This window comes from Ambystoma mexicanum, chromosome 3p (assembly GCF_040938575.1).
Source record: "Ambystoma mexicanum isolate Mex_15411 chromosome 3p, UKY_AmexF1_1, whole genome shotgun sequence".
NCBI lineage: Eukaryota > Metazoa > Chordata > Amphibia > Caudata > Ambystomatidae > Ambystoma > Ambystoma mexicanum.
In genome coordinates, this window is record NC_090925.1 from 134,672,621 (window position 1) to 134,690,411 (window position 17,791).

Genomic DNA, 17,791 nt, shown 5'->3' on the forward strand with positions numbered 1-17,791 from the left:
ATACACCTATTTCCAATCCTTACCTCTAAATACAAATAGTGTGGGAAACAATGTTACGAAAAAGAAAGAAGTATTCACAAAAAGATATGTCTGGATGTTCAGGACGTGGGCACGTTTTTAGCATGGGATAAGGCGGAGCACTCAAGCTTAGCAAAGTCTATGCCTTTTCCAGTACAAGGGTACATTTCAAACATTAGCATCAGGGCCTTCTGTGCCCAAGTCTCCTTGCCTCTCAAAGTCTCTTGATCCAGAGGGTCTGATGCAGCCGATCCTACCTCTCCGGCTAACTATCGCCTGATCTCCATCACTCCTTTCCTAGGCAAACTCTTCAAAAAACTGGCCATCTCCCAGCTCAATCTACAAACTGAATTTGTTGGTTGCCTACATGACCACTAGTCTGGCTTCAGAGCTACAAGAAGCAAGCACAGAAACTGATCCCCTGAACACCCTTGAAGACTTGCTCTCCAATCTTGACTCTAATCTCCCTTCTGTTCTCATTCTCCTTGATCTATCCTCTGCTTTTGACATGGTCAACCATGCCATCCTGCTCAATTGTCTCTGGGACAACCTTGGTATTACTGATCAGGCCCTGGCCTGGTTGACCTCCGTTCGCACTGACCGACCCTCTCAGGTCCAACTGGGTTCTTTGCTCTGATCTATCTCTCTCTCTCTACTTGTGGTGTTCCACAGGAGTCTAACCTCTATCCCTGGCTCTTCGACCACTACCTGGCACCACTTGCCCATCGCATCGCTACTTTCTGTCTAATATTCAATGTTATGCGGATGACACTCAGCTCTCTTTCAGGCTCCCCTCAGCCACCTCTGCTTCTTCTCTCATACCAGAATGTCTGCCTGCAATTCAGGAATGGTGTGCCGCCAATGATCTCTGCCTTAATGCCAGTAAAACTAGGATACTCCTCATTGGGACACCCGCTCCCTCCTTTCCTCTCTCTCTGTGGCTGCCCACTCTGGGCCCTCTTCCTGCTCCTTCCTGTAAGGCTATGAACCTTGGTGTCATCTTCGACTCCAACCTCTCCTTCTCTCTTCACATCTTTGACGTCTCTAAGAAGTCAAACTATCAGCTGCATCTCCTCAGAGGTATTCTTCCTTTTCTCATTTTCCCCCAGCAGCTCACTGTCGCCAGAGCTCTGGTCCTCTCTAGGCTGGACTATTGCAACAACCTCTTTCTAAATCGTCCTGCCTCTACTCTTCGACCTTTACAACTTATCCAGAACAGGACTGCAAGAATTGTCCTTGGCCTCAAGCCCAGGGATCGTATATCTCCAGCTCTGAAATCTCTTCACTGGCTCCCTGTGGCTGCAATGATCAACTTCAAGACCCTCTGTATTGTCCACAAGGATTTCTGGGGCCTGGGACTGCTTTACCTCCAACATTCTCTTCCAAAACATCTTCCTTATCGAGTTCTCCGCTCATCCGCCTCCAACTCTCTGAGGGTCAGACACTTCCCCAAGCCGAGAATTGGGGGCAGATCTATCTCCTCGGCTGGGGTCTCCCTCTGGAACAGCCTCCCTGTTTTTCTCAATCTTGAGCATAACTACCTCCGGTTCTGGAAGCAACTCAAGACATTGCTTTTCACTTCCGCTTTCCAACTTTCTCTCCCCTGCTGATGCACCTGACTGCTCCACGCACTGGCCACCTGGTCACCCTCTGAACTCAGGCCCAGGCTCCTGCATGTCCAGTTGCCCTTGCACTGCCTCCAGCACTTAAGGGTCTGTATCTGAAACCCTACAGTCCCTTCTCTCTGCACTTATGAGCCACCCGCTGGCTGCACTTGTGAGTTAACTGCCCTTCCCCTCCCCCCTGGCACTTGCCCCCTTCACTCTTCCCTGCAGTTGCGTGATCTGAATGAGACAAGGCCTAGTAAGATCGTTATTTAGTACTCCCGTTGTTTCCCCCTCCTTGTTTTGTCACACCTAGAAACACTTGTGTACAGGCGCGTTATAAATGCCACATGATATCACATCATAACCAACAAACAATAAGTTCCTTTCTTCTTTCAGGTTCTCACAAATACTGAATTTCTCAGGCGATTCACCATTCACCTCGGATCCCCCTCTGCCGGGCTCAGATCCTTTTTACACAATGTTCTTCATCTTGGACCCCCCGTCATCCGGGCTCAGATCCGTTTTATACAATGTTCGCAGAATAGGATATTCTTTCTTGGGTGACTCACAGTTCACCCCAGATTTCCGTCAGCCGGGCTCAGATCTGTTTTAAAACAATTAGTCTCCCTCCGCCGGGTTCGGACCAATTTCAATTTCAGTTGTAATTCTTAACTCAAACTTGCTTTAACCAAAATCTTTTAGCTGATCTCTCTCCGCCCAACTTCATATACATACTTTTATATACATACTTCATATACATACTTTTTCATCAAATATTGAAGACTTTCGAATGTGTACAAGGTTTTGCTTGACCCGTTGTAGGACCACTTCGATTTCACAATTTCTTGATCACTTTCACAATTGCCATCTTTCAGCTGGACACCTAACAGAGACTTTAGAATGAATACCCATGTGGTACCGGACCACTCTGTCTACGGTATTGTATCTTGACTTCAAAGTTCATTTACTCCTCTTCTGTTTAATTCGCGTTGCTTGCCCCATACGCTTCATACACTGTTCTTTCAGCTTTCATTTTACCGCCGCTTGCAACCTTGGCTTTAACCCAGACTGGTCTGGTATCAGTCTCCCCAACTCATTGGCTGTGCTGACTTCTTGGGCGCTGCTTTGTTGTAGGAGCCAAGGACAGTACCCCAGTGGCAAACGATTCTGCACGCATTGACTATTGATACGGGAGAGGCCCGGGTATCTCCGACAAACAATGCAGGATTCTTCAGATTTGATTCCTGGTCTTGCATTTCCTATTCTCGACGGCTCATGAAAGTAACAGTCTTTTGATGAAAAGGTCAAGGGTACTTCCCTCCTTTCAATTCTCTTCAGTCTTGCTGTCTTTCGCCTTGTATTTAACTGCCATCTTGGAACTGCTACTCCCTTGTGTGCTTTGCCTCGCTCAGAGTGTACTTTCATGCTCCGGCTTTTATCCGTGTGGGGAGGTGTGATGGAAGTCAGGTGTGTGTAATGATCAGTAATTGCCGGACCCTGTCTGACCATTATATTGGGACATGCCAGGTATACGGTCTGTTTTCTCTCACAGTGAGCTGTCCGTGAGAAAGTCGTCACATTGGGAAAGGGAGGGAGGTTGACTTCATAAGTATCCTACCAGTTAGGATGGGTAAAAAGTGTTACAGGGAACACCTGTAACACCATCCACCATCTCACCATCCAGTGTCCCACTTCCACTCCCCGAAGACCCCTCATCCAGGTGATCCTCCCACACTGGTCCACCCCAGGAACTGGATCCAAAAGCGATGGCGGTGTCCTGGCCACTTGGATGACAGATATCCGGGGACCAGCGGGTGAGACACCTTCAGGTTTCTCACAGCGGGCACCACCTTATGTTAAATTACCTATTCAAAAAAGCTTTTTGAGTAATTCCATAACTGGCAAAAAAGGTGGATCTTACCTATAATCCCTGTGAAGGTGATTTGTAACGTAGCCACCACTGTACACCTATTATTAAATTGCTGCAGTAAATTGGTGATCTGCCGCCATTTTTATTTCAGTTACTTTAGGCATCCAGTTTCTTGGACTCTTTGAGACTGAACTTGGCATTGCCCCAATTTCCATCCCAGACCGTGTCACACTTTTATACACCATTATCTGTAGTCCAAATGACATCCATCAAGCCATCAAGCAGGTATTGAGACCCTGTTCTCTTATAATTAAGAGCTGTAGTGGGGGTACAACAGGAGCCACTCGCTGAAGCTACCTCCATCTGCTGACATCTAGGGATACATGCACTGTTTTGGAATCTACAAATAAAATCATGATTCCCCCACATATATTTACACTGCTTTCCTTATTTCATACAGACCATGATCTCAAGTGACAATTTTCAAACATTATGGCATAGGATTGAATTGGTATCAGGTAATATTATCCCCATATATATGGTCGCCGTAAATAATATCGCCGGGAAAAGGCTGTGGCGATATTATTTGGGTGACCATATATATGGGGACAGGGGGCAAAAAAAAAATTAAAAAAAAAAAAAAAATTAAAAAAAGAAAAAAAAAAAGTTTGGGGGTTGCGGGGGTGTCCCCCGCATGTTCCATGCAATAATGTTGCCACAAAAAACGGCCATTTTTCTGCGATATTTTTGCATGGAGAGATTTTTGTGGCGACATTATTACATGGAACCATTGAATTGTGTAATGTTGTACGGCTAGAATCACTAATCATGTGAGCTAAGGGAAGACAGTGGAAATCTACCATAACATACAGCTTGTCCATTTTTTAATAAGAAGCTGCAGTTTATAACACCATCGCACTTTACGACATATTTTAAGAAAGGCTATATTCTGGGCATATATATTTTTGGAATTGTTTGAAACTGGATCTTAATAGTCTGCATATCTGGGTGCCTGGCACACTCAAAGCGGAGTTGGGGCTAGGAGAAGGAGTTATATGTGGAAGACTAGAGTGGAAGGTGGGGGCCCAAGCCACCTGAGGGTCCTACAGGCTGCAGACTAGGGAATTGAAACCTGTTTCTCTACAGAGGTTTAGGACTTAGACTCCCATTATCTCTCACTATGCTGACTACTAAAGTTGATGAGTCCTAACATCTGGAAAGCCAAAGGCTCAAGACCCCAGCTGCAGACAATTGACACAAATGTAAGAGATGGACAATTGAAAATGTAGCTTGTGTTCCACCCACATATAAACTGGGAAGTGACTTACTGCTTTTCATTTAAACTGGATCCATTCACCCAGGTCCAGTGCCATCCTGGGACTGTGTTGAAAAGCCCGATCCAGGCGTAGTTCTTTATGGTGGCCCTTATTGTCGAACCAATGAAACTCTGCAGGAAATAAGAAACACAGCTGATTAATGTTTGGAAAGAGTGTAATAAATACGAATATATTTTTAGCTGTACCATTATCCAAAATTAATTTTCATATTGCGAACCATAAATTGTCTTTAATTCTTATTGGGATTATTCAAGCAGTGTGGATGGCGAGCGTTTCCATTTAATTGGACAACACATGTCTTCGGAGCGTATTCCACCCAATATCTTACTTAACATTTTGAGTTCAATGTTTTTAGAATGCCACCACTACTTACAATGTTTTTAAAAAATAATGGGAGGTGTGCACTTTGGAAAGCAGATTCTTAATTAGAGGAAAGTGTTACCTTACATAGATTTTCCACAAAAGTAAAAGACAAAGAAAAACCCAATCCTGTCATCTGGTGAGCCCTGTGCTTATGCAAAACAACCTCTCTTATAGTAACTTCTAAAAAAGTGGAGTCCAAAACAGTGGAAGAATGATATCACTCGGTAGAGCTGACTGGAGGAGTTGCCTCTAGAGACAATCCGGGGAAAGCCGAGAGCGCATCAGAAAGAGGACTGTAGATGTTGGTGTCGTTAGAGCCGATGAGTGATCATTGCAATTACTGCAGCCCATCGCAATAAGTGAATTTAGGAAATTAAGTTCTGCTTACATTTTCCTCTCAGGTTCACTTGTAGTCAAGTCACAATAATGTCCACATTAAAGATAAACATTAACTCAGTCTCAGTGTTCCTAAATCCTTTAAGAATGTGAGGAATTAAAATGCCTGGATGTGATCTGTTAGCTTAAAAATAAATCTATACATTCATTCCAAACTGAAACAGGGGATGGCTCTGGCTTGATCATGCCCACCTGGTCCTGTATCACTGATGCCTTTTCAGTTCTTTGTGGTCCATGGAAATTACCCCCACCTCTGTCTAATCTCGTATCAGAGATATCCTGCAATTTCAGCCTGGTCGTGTGGGTCTGTGGAGCACAACACTGCTGATGTCTCACTACCTCTATATGGTCGTCCTGCGCGAATGTCTTACCAGCTCTGCCTGGTTCTCTATCACCACCAGGTGGGAACCCCTGGAGGAACAGTCTTCCTGGCTTCTCGTCCAATTCTTTAATTCTTTTGAGAAGTAATAGCAGCTTCTTCCATGCAGCTGCCAGTTCAATGGGCACAATAGCGGCCCAGATCCTGCTGAAAGAGGACATAGAAAAAGGTCACAAGGGACTAGACTAAGGGCCTCATAATGAGTTTCTCTGTATTTCACCCTGCAGTAACATGAAGGTTTTGCATGATTTAGAGCTGGGAGCGATTCCCCATATTCGAGTCACTAACCTTATATCATTTGAAATCTGACATTGTAGTTGAGAGTTTATCGCTGTGTACATGAAGTTCCTCAAACATCCCTGCAGAGATCCTAGACTTCCAAACAGGAAGAGGGCACATGCCAGTGGACAAGGGAGACTGGAGTGGTTTGGAGGCCCATTGGATGGGATCAAGGCCTCAGGATGGAGTGGCTCCAGCGGTGGTTGATGGTCGAAATAGTGTGTCCAATGTGGAGGACGGCAACTGGGAGGAGGGTGAGAGGGCACATGGAGGCCCACTTGGTGTGTGTGTGTGTATGGTTATGAAGGTGGGTGGGCAGGGAACCAGAGGAAGGAGTTGGGAATACTTGTTGTTTGCAAAAGGGAGCTGGATATGCGGTGGTTGCAGGGTACCTGCAACGATTATTGGTTTCCGGCACCTCCTATGTTAGTGGGGAGCGCAGTACGCCATTAAGGACAGGAAGGTCCTGCCCCTTAGTGAGGGAGAAATAACAGCACGAACATACGGATGATAAGACTTCTTCAAAACCGGGAACGTGTACATCAAGAAGAGAGCAGAGGACTGAGGAGAGGATTAAGGACAGGTCTGCCATATCTGACACTATGGGCCTCGTTACGACTTTAGAGGTAGCCATGCCCTTAATAACGGCATGGCTGCCTGCAAAATCGGGTCCTGGTCCGGGTTCCCTGAATGGGTAAATACTGGGCCATTCCGAGTATGGAGGGCCCGGTATTTCCTCCTTCAGGGAACCCGGGCCCGGTCCTTCCCCATTCCCATTTGAGCCCTCATAGGGCTCAATGGGAATGGGGAGGGAGCTCACAACGGTCCCGTTGTTAGCTCCCTGGTCCCCTCGCGGCCCCGCTATGGACGTCTGGAAAAACCAGACGTCCAGAGCTAGTCCCGCGAGGGGACCTTGTAATTGTGCGGAATGGGTTTAACGGCGCAGGCACCGTTACCGGCGCCGTTAAACCCATTCCGCACAACCTATAATGACGCCCTATAAGTCCCTTCTCCACTACAAGAGAGGAGGAGGGACAGAAGTGTTTTGTGAAGGGTAGAGGGGTGCCTGCTAACGTATGCAACGTGAAGACACACATAGAAGACAGCTGGTTGGACAAAGTGACAGATGGTGCAGGGCACAGTGGTGCAGGTGCAGCGCGTAGTGAGTGAAGCAGTGGGTGAAGTTAGTAAGTTTTCCAGGTGCTTGGTGTGTATTAGTGTGACAAAGTTGTTAGGATTTGATGAAGGAGAGGATATGTGGAATGGGCTCAGGGAAAATGTAGTAAGTGCATTGCAAAGAGGTGTCGAAGGAAGAGAAAACAGAGGTTGCTTGGCAGACATGTGTGCCCCCACGTTAGGGAGAATTCTCATTTCATGGCTAATTTCCCTTACCTAGTGAGTCCCTCAGCAGCTTTGCTGGATTTCTGGAGCTTATTTTTTCCACTTGGTAAGAGTGTGAGCTTTTCCCCCACTCTTACCTGGGTTTTGCCATGTGTACTTCATCTGTTTTTGTGATTGTGGACTCTGGTATACACCACTTCAGTAGCCCCACTCTTTTGTGTGTTACACAGCACCTTCAGTGCAGTGATACAGATTTGTCTTTTAGACTTCCCACTGACTCCATTTCTGGGGCTGACTACTGTCTCCCAGAAAAGGGTAAAGTTGCCATTAACTTTACATAGTCATTTAACCACAGATCCAGTACACCCCATCTTACATGGAGTATTGGAAAGGGTTAATTCTTAGCCCTTTTTAGCTGTACCTCTTGGAGCATTATTTCGCTCCCTTAACATTAAGTCTTGGCTGGTGGCAGTGGTATCTACCCTAATTTTCCTACCGCGATTCTATTACATAACGTGGTATTGTTTTAGGCTATGTTAGTAGCCTCGAGCTTTAAACCCGCTAGCCCAAATACTTTTTATTTCAGCCCCGGTTGGATTTAATCACCATTTCGTTTTGTTAACATCCTTCTTGGGTCTTTCTTTGCGCAGCAAACCAGGTTTGCCTCCTTTGTTCGCCGACCTTTGGCGGGCTTCTGACCAGAAGCCCTCCTTTGGCATCTGGGTGTTTAGGTGGGCTGAATGTGAGGGAGGGGTGTAGTCACCCCCTGCACAGGGTCTTCTTGGAGACCCAAGTCGCACTTTGTGTTGATTGGCTGAGGTGGTTGTCCGGGCTGGACAACCCCCCTGCTGAGTGATTGACTGCCAGGCTGTGTGAATGGGGGATTTTGGCAAAAAAGTCAGGACTCTTGGGCTAGAAGTGAGAGTCGCCACTGGAACTGCAAGGAACCGAAGAGAAGCGGAGAATATGATGGCTGCTGCAACCCCGAGTCGAGGTGAAGCCATGCTGCAGTCCTGACCTATCTACCCTTCAACGACAAGAGAAGATCCAGTCCGGAGTGTTCTTCCCCTGAGCCTGGTGGGATCAACCAGCTCGTCTTTTCTTCAGTCAGAGAATCCTCTCCTGGTTCGAAATCACTGCTGTGCTATAGTGGTCCGGATAGCCATCAGAAGAGCCCTCTCCTGATTTAAAGGAGCGCACCTTTTATTCATCGTTGTCTTTTTCGCTGCTGCTGGCCTAATCCCTCGCTAGTGCAGATCGCTCCAGACGTCCTCCTTCTTGTCCCCATGACTGAAGCCGCAGGAACCGTGAGTCAGCAGGAACTACCAGGAACAACTGCCGTGGCACCAGCTTTTCTCCAACAGAATAAGGTACTTTGCACACTTGGTCTTTCTCTCCGTGTGACCATCCGGAATCGGGGTGAACCCTTTTCCTCCACGAATATTTGTCCTTTCTTCCCTCCTTCTTATAACTTTTCCTTCCAATTGACAATCCTTACAAACTCTTGGCATCTCGAATCTCAAACTGTTCAACGTGTGATCCTCGACAACTGAGAATCTGCTCCATTGACACTGGCGCAGGCCTATTGACTTTAATCTGTATCTTTGAACAAGTCCTCAAGTCTCCTTGCCTTGAAAAAGTATTGCCTTTGATTTTTATTCACTTTTCCCTTGTTTTAAATTCTTAAGTACAAAGTGTGTTTTAACTTCGTGAGCATTTCTATACGCGGTTACGCGTTAGTATCGCAACACCGGTCTGTCAAATCCTAATGTACTTACCTTGAATTTACTGGCACAAGTGAAGTGGAATTGTTTGTGTGTAGTGTATTTTACGTGTGGTTTCGAATTTATAGAAGTGAAGTGTTTTATAACAGATGGTTTAAAAATAAATGTACTTCTATTTTTTACCTGAAACCTTGAGTCAGTGTTTGCTTGAGTCACAGTAATTGTGGTCTCTTTGTGTAATCTCTGCTACTGCTCATATACTCTTGAGATAAGCCTGGCTGCTCCGCTACTGCTACCACTTTAACATAGTAGTACAGGCTTGTACCGAAGGTGAACTTGTATTACCACTTGTAGTCTTAATTGTGTGTAGTGGTCCCTAAGGGCACTGCACAGGATTCTGCCTAACACCCCAACTACACAAAAGCTGTCTTAATATATTTACCCCAACAAGTTTGTTGGAGGTTCGGATCAGAGCATTATTCGAGCAATATGTTGTATATGATAAAGCACAGTTTTTATGCCAAGGATGCAGGAACGCAATTTGTCATGGATGGAGATAGCCATGGATCTCTGACTAGAGGTGATGGCATCCTCGAGTCTGACTGCTGAACTGCATACAGCATGGTTACCTCCTCATTGGTAACTGTTAGGCAGAATTATATGCAGTACCCTTTGGGAACACCACACACAATTAAGACTACAAGTGACAGTACAAAATTCACCTTTGGTACAACCCTGTACTACACAGTAAAGTGGTAGCGATGGCTGAGCAGCCAGATTTATCTCAAGAGCAAGTGAGCAGTATCAATAGTTACACAAAGGACAGCAATTACTATGAGTCAAACAAACACTGATTCAAGGTTTCAGAGTAAAAGAATATATATTTATTTACACATCAGTTGAAAAACATTTCACTAAAGTAAAGCAGTTGAAAAATCACGTTACTAATACACCACACCACTCCCAATAGATTCTGGACAAGTTAAACTCAAAAGGAAGTATGAGCAAAATGGCACTCCAGCAATTTAAAAAGGGAGGGAAAAACAAAGTTAGACTAAAATTGAGCAGCACCAACAGGCAAGTAAGCAGGGCAATCTAGAAAGAGGAACTACAGTGATGGAATCAAATCAAAAAGGCTTAGGGCCAAAGTCAATAGGACAAAAGTCTTTTACTCAAGATCACACAGTTCAGGGTAGTTCGCGGTTAAGTCTTTGCCAAGAGTATCGGACGAAGTTGGTCGGCAGAAAAGTTTGTTTAAAGAGAAGAGAAGGACAAGCCCTCGGATTGGCGAAAGGTTTCACACACCTTCACTGTGGCTGAACGAATCAAACAACCGGATTTGCACAGTACCTTTAAAATGAGAAGAAGCTGTTGCTGAGGCGGACGTTCCTGGCAGGTCCTGCAGGCTCACGGTTCCTGAAGCGACTGTCGGACTGACATGAAGTAGGAAGACTGGAGGGTCCTGCAATGCCCAGGGAAGAAACCAGCAGCAGAGCAAAGCAACGGATAAAAAGTGCGCTCCTTAAAACCCAAGCAGGGTCCGACCTTCGTGGCTATCCGGCCTACTGTAGCTCTGTACAGCGAATTCGACCAGAGGAGGGAGTCCTGGCTTGAAGTTTGGGTGAACTGGTTGGTCCCACCAGCTCAGGGGAAGAAGATTCCTGGAGAATCTTCTATGTCGTTGGAGTCTGTAGATTCGGACCTGCAGCAGGGCTTCACCGGGCGGTTCAGTCGTTGTAGGGATCCTCTTCTGTCAGCTCCTCGTCGGGTTCTTTCGTTCCAGTGGCGACTCTGCCTTTCCAGCCCCAGAGACCTGCTTTTTATGCAGTTTTCCCCCATTGACACAGCCTGGTTGTCAATCACACAGCAGGGTGGCTGACCTGGCGGGACAGTCACCTAGCCAATCAAACAGGAGTGCGACTATGGTTACCAAGGGAACCCATGGCAGGGGTCCTAAAACCCCTCCCTCACATCCTGCCTACCCAGACTTTCAGGCACCTTAAGGAGGGCTTCTGTGCAGAAGCCTGCGAAAGGACGGCGAACAAAGGAACCAAACATGGTTTGGCGTGCAGAGTAAAACACGAGAAAGACATTTTCAAAAAGAAATGGTGACTAAACCCAGCCGGAACCGTATAAAAACGTATATGGTCTAGCGGGTTTAGGTTTGAGGCTACCAAGATATTTAAGATAACCGCGGTATGAAAAATAGGGTAGTTACCACTGCCACCAGCCATGTCTTGATGAAAAGGGAGCAAAACAGTGCTCCAAGAGAAACAGACAAAAAGGGATAAGTACTAACCCTTTCCAGTACTCCTTTTAAGATGGTTTGTACTGGGTCTGTGGATTTAAAGAGACTAATAAAGTCAATGGCAACTTTACATGCTCTGGGAGACAGTAGTCAGTCCCAGAAAATGGAGTCTGAGTTGGGAAGTCTAAAAGACAACCCTGTGTCACTGCACTTAAGGTGCTGTGTAACACACAGTAAAAAGATGATGCCTGTGGAGTAGGTGAGGCTCCACAGTCTATGAACCCAAAAAATGTTAAACACACATAGAAAAACACATGTAAGAGTGGGTAAAAAGGCTCACACTCTTACCAGGTGAAAAAATAAATCCTAGAAATCCAGCAAAGCTGCTGAGGGACTCAGTAGGTAAGGGAAATTAGCCATTCTGGAGAATTCTCCCTAACACTTGCCCCCCCCCAGACTATGGGACAAGAGGATTTAATCCACTCCCGGATGAATCTCTACCTCTAGTCGGTTGAAAACATCCTAGAGAGACCATCAGCATTTTGGTGGTGACATCCTGCTCTGTGCTCAATGGTGAAATCAAACCCTTGCAGGCAGATTGACCATCTCAGAAGTTTTGGGTTTTCCCCTTTCATTTGCATTAACCATCTCAAGGGTTGGTGGTCTGTCTGAATCACAAAGTAGATCCATACAAGTATGGTCTAAACCTCAGAGACCACACAATGGCAAAACATGCACGCTCTATGGTTGTCCACCTTGTTTCTGGTTCCTTCAGTTTCCTACTGATGAAGCAAATGGGGTGCTCCCTACCTTTCTCATCTAGTTGACTAAGGACTGCACCTTTACCTGTATTGGAGGCATCTGTCTGCAAAATGAAGTGTTGGTGATAATCAGGAGCTCTTAGGAATGGAGCTTGATGAAGGGCTTTCTTCAGGTTTTCAAAGGCTTGAGTACACTCCTTATTCCATCTAACCTTTTTAGGGAATTTCAGGAGAGGAGGTCACATTCAAGGGAGAAGCTATGGTCCCATAGTTCTCTATGAACTTCCAGTAGTACCCAGTGAGACATAGGAAAGCTCTCACTTGGGTTTGAGTAGTGTATGGGAGGGCAGGTCAATAGGGCCCCCCTCACCTACATCTCCTACCTATGTGGAGACTCATGACTCGTCAGCAGCCTGCCTGCCCCAGGGCCCAGTTGGCGGGACGGCTGCGGATCAACACGTGAGGCTGCACGACCACGTCAGGTGGTATAGCATAAACGCCATTTTGTATCAGGCAACTCCATTTTGTAAAAAGCACTAAAACCTAACACATGCAGGGCACCTCGCATACACAGAGAGCTGCAGCCTGAACCCCGCTTGACCGCGCTTGCAGAGGCCCACACTTCCCCCAGCCCCCACCTCATGGCAGATCCGCTGAAGGCTTGTTCTCACGAGCAACCAGACATGAACAAACAACAAAATAAACACTGTATCGCTTAACCTTCTGCAGTACATCATTGCTCCAGCCCTGACCGGGCACATTAGGAAGTAACTGAAACCGGCCCAACCCTGCATGCCCTGCTCTGTACCAAGCCCCCAAAGTTGGACTGTGTGGTGCCCCTCACCCACGCCCACCCCCGAGGTACCGTTTATTATGTGATAATCATGTTTGTAATACATGTTGTGTTGACTAACGTTTGCTGCTATTATGGTGAAGAATGGGTAAAGAGTAACATGCGACAGCTACTGTTCATAATGTGACAACGTACATTTGAAATGCATGTAAGATAGTTAAGGTACTAGAGCATGAATGTATCATGGTATAATACGCATTGCTCTCTTTACACATAGACCAACCTAATGCTACCTCATGTTCGTATGTCAACCACTGATATGGAATCTTATGATAAAAGATTGTACCCCGTCTAATGTAAATATATGTAAGCAATCCCAGAAACCCCAAGTGTTGTCACTCACCCCTCCCCAAAGGTACAGTACACTGCCCTGTGCAGGAAGACGCCCTCAGAGCTGCAAGGCCATCTCCCCCTACCCCCGCCCAGGCCCGCCAGGGATAGCTGGTGTTCGAACAGCACTGCCTCGCCTCCCCTCCCACTCTCGCTGGACCCGTTTCAAGCATTTACCTCCCACATTTCAGAGGCCGCCACAGTCTGACTCTATGAGTTACGAGCTACCTGGTCCTAAATCCCACCGCCTCCAGGGCACCGATTACATACCCCCTATGGCCCACTGACATCCCAACTGACCCCAAGTTAAAGGCCCCCAAAGGGGGGCGCCCACCCTTGTGCCAATAGATTGTAATACCATCCCCTCACTGCACCCGTCAGGACAGGGAGATCAAGTAGCCCTTCCAGTGCCCCCGACCTGACACATGGACTCATGGGACTAGCATGTTTTGAACCCAAGGTGATTACAACAGATATATTGGGGTACTTCCTCTTTTCGTATCAATGTCTCCTGTCTCCTTCCTGATCTAAGGTCAATGTATTACAAGAGTTACAAGACAACTGAAACTGTATAGTATGATGAATGAATGAGAGTGTGTGGCCACAAGGGCAAAGTAGCAACCTAGCCACCAATCATCACTACAAGTCGTGTCCGGCCCAGCACTCCACCCCGATGATCCCAGCTGACCGCTCACCACGCACCGGCACCACGTGGACCTCCGCCAATCTTGGAGCAGCACAGCACACATTGTATGTAGTTCTAGATGATGCCACCCAATCCCAACGACTATGTGCCCCCTATAGCTTACCTCACTCATGACGTAGTTTTGTAATAAGTAGGACTGTCTTTGCGATTGTCAGACAGAGCGCTCTCGGAGTTTGCAGAGTCCTTTGCATGCCCTCTATTGGTTTAGATAAAAACCCTTTTGACCTCACCCGCACTTGGTCTCATTCCCTTCTGGGGTGTGTCCTTTATTGCCTCTCACTAAGGGGGGTGCGTTTGTTGGGGACGCTCACATTCATTGGTGACCCCATAGACGTGATTTGCTTTAAATTGTCCCCTTTTTGACACAAGACGGCCCCGTTCGTAGTGGAGACGCACGGCCCGCCCGCTCAACAGAGCCACCCACCTACGACAACTGGTACGCAGAGACGTGCGCACGCAGTTAGGGCGAGAGGGTACGGGTCCCGTTTGAAGAATCCTTAGTACCGCTCGCCGGAGCCGGGAAGGCCATTGAGTGCGAGGCAGCGCTGCTTGGACGGACCAAGTCCGGAGAGTCTCGGATCAAGATGGGCACATGAGTATCAGGTGCGAGTGATACTAAAAGGGGAAAAAATTGAGAGGATAAGAGGAAATAGAGGGAGGATAGAGGGAACTTTCAGTTTCTAATACTTTTTCTTTCTTTGCATATGGCCATTAGGACACAAAAGTGAGCAAGGGAAAAGAGGACGGGAACCTAACTCTGAAAGGGGGTAGAAGGCGGCGCCGCATAGTGCTATCTCGACTAGTGCTGGGAATAAGTAAAACAGTGAAAAATAATAAAATAAGGGTGTCTGAAAGTAAACGAGACACGGTGAACACGTTAGAAATAGCTTTTCTTTTTTCCTTCTTCTTTTTACTAAGGGTAAACGAGGTCTATACAAGGGGGTAGAAACAAGTGAAGAGGAAGAGATTGAGTGAGGGTCAAGGGGGGGATGTCACCATAGAAGAAGGCGCAGGGCCAAGTAGGGAGAGTCAATGTTATATGTTGTATGTTAAAGAATTTTTAATGTCTGTCTTATTTTGTGCACCTTACGTCGTTTTTGATTCTTTGAAATTGATTGCCCATATAAATTGAAAGTGGGTTAAGTGATTTCCAGGTGATGCGGTCAATGTAAGTTTGACCGGGTAAGATTTGACAAAGAGATGTTTTTGTGAGTAAAAATAAGGTGAAAAGTGAGAATTGACAGTGATTGGAGCACCACATATACAGTTACAAATGCCATATCATATCATATCATATAGTGGTAAAGAAAGATTAATTTAGGAGAATAAAGCACTAGAGGTCCGGAAAATGGGAGCAGAAACAGCGTTAGCACATATTTGTAGAAGTTTACCGGGATATGCAGAAAGAATAACTAAATACCATGACAAATGGGTCACAGAGCTGAAGGGGGAGGGTCTCCCTCAGGTATGGCCACAAGGAGGGTCCTTTGATAAGAGCATTCTGGATATGGTAGCCACCTGCATATTTATAAAATACAAGGGAAAACAGTTTCATAACTGGGGAGGAATACTAGATTTGTGGCGATTATTCGAAGAAATACCCCCAACAAAAAAGACAGACCGCTCTCGATCAACCCACCCTCACTGCCACCCCCTCGGCAAAAGCAGAAGGTGGTAGGGAGGATGGATGGAAAGAGGGATCGATAGAAGTGACACGATTGTACCCACTCCTGAATAAACCTGCACCCGCTGAAGGGTATAGTGACCCCACATATGTACCCACCAGTACCCCCACTCCCACAGCACGGCCAACAGCACCACCACCATATGACTGTCCCCGAACCAGTGGGCAGGTAAGTACCCCTCCAGTTAACATATGTAAGCTAACAGAAGACTTAGATTCCAGACTCTCGTTAGCAAGAGAGGAGTTGTCAAGAATACAAAGCATATGTGAACAAAGTGAGCTAGGTATGACAAGATCAGAGCGATCGTCCAGGTCACACGCCACAGATAAATCGAGTGAGGAGGGGTGGAAGAAGGGGGTGATATTGTTCAGAATACAGGAAGAACCCACTAGGATAGTAGAGTTGGCAACACACAATCTCGGAGGAAGTGCAGAGGGGGAGGAAGCGGCGGATGAGGGGAGAGAAGAGCTATGGTGTGATATAGAGGAAGAGGAGCAAGAAGCTGGGAGGATGGGAATGGCTGTGGGGGAGACTTAGTGGAGTTTGGTGAGACACCATTGGGAAGAGCAATGGAACAAGAATGGACAGGGAGATTGAGGAATAGGATGGGGAGGATGGCCCTGGTAGGAAAGAAAGGATCAAAGGTGGGTATTGGAAGAGGGAGTAAGGGACGCCTACAACTCCCGCTAATACATAGGGGGGCGGGAATACCAAATTACATACCCTGGGCACAGATGGACAAAGCAAATTTGCTAAAATCATTGCCCCCACTATCAGGAGGAGCCAGTAAGTGAATATATGCCTTTGATAAACATACTGCGGGGGTACCCCTGGCCATAGGAGATGTCAAGAGTTTGCTTGTGTCAGCAGTAGGGGATCAATCAGACCGGGTGTGGGCAAAAGCAGGTTTTCCGGGAATAACATTGGACAGCGATCGTCATGATGGCGCCGCTTTTAATACAGTGCGCGCACAAGTATGGGACGCGTTAAGGGAAACATTCCTAGACACGCCAGATTTACAGTCAGTAATGCAGTGCACCATGAATGATGGGGAAGAGGCTATGGATTTCTTTTTTCGGGTGCAGGAGATGTGGAGAGCGGAAACGGGTACGCCCTGGGACCAATCAACGTCCTTATTTTATTTCATAATAAACAGGGGACTCCCAAAAGAAGTTCAAAAAGCACTTGACAAGACAGCAGGGATTGAAGCGAAAGGATGGCAGGAAATACAGAGCATAATTAGTGCATCATTGCAAAAGAATTAAAGCAAGAGATAAGGAGATAGCACACAAAAGGCTGGCAGATGAAGCTAAGTTAATACAGACAAAACTTGTGAAGGTCGCTGCTGCTGTAGCAGCACTCCCTCAAGATAGGGAGGCAGAGGAGGAGGAGGGACCGGTAGCGATACAAGGGAGGATGGCTGCAAATTGGACAGACAACGGGCAAAGGCAGTGGAATGGACAGGAGGACTACGGAGGACAGCAGTGGCAAGTGTGGCACCCCAGCAGTAGAAGAGGTGGGTACAGAGGGCGCTGAGGAGAAGAAGTGGAGGGACCAGGACCCAGAGAGGGGCAAGGAAACTGTTGGAATTGTGGGAGGTCGGGACATTTCTCACGCGAGTGCAGAAGCAGACCGAATCCAGCTTATCATGACGATCAGTATTTTGGGCACCCGCATCCAGTGAGCCCATATGGAATGCCTAGGGACGGGGGAAGGGAACAACAAGATCTGAGAGGACAGGAGCAATACAGGGAACGCACACACAATGTTCAGCAACACCCAGAATGTAGCAAACACATTCCATACACACAAAGCAATCCCTTCGCCACAGCACCATGGCGCACCTGCCCCTTATGGGGGAGTAGCAGTAGTGTCAGGTAATGTTTTTAGCCAA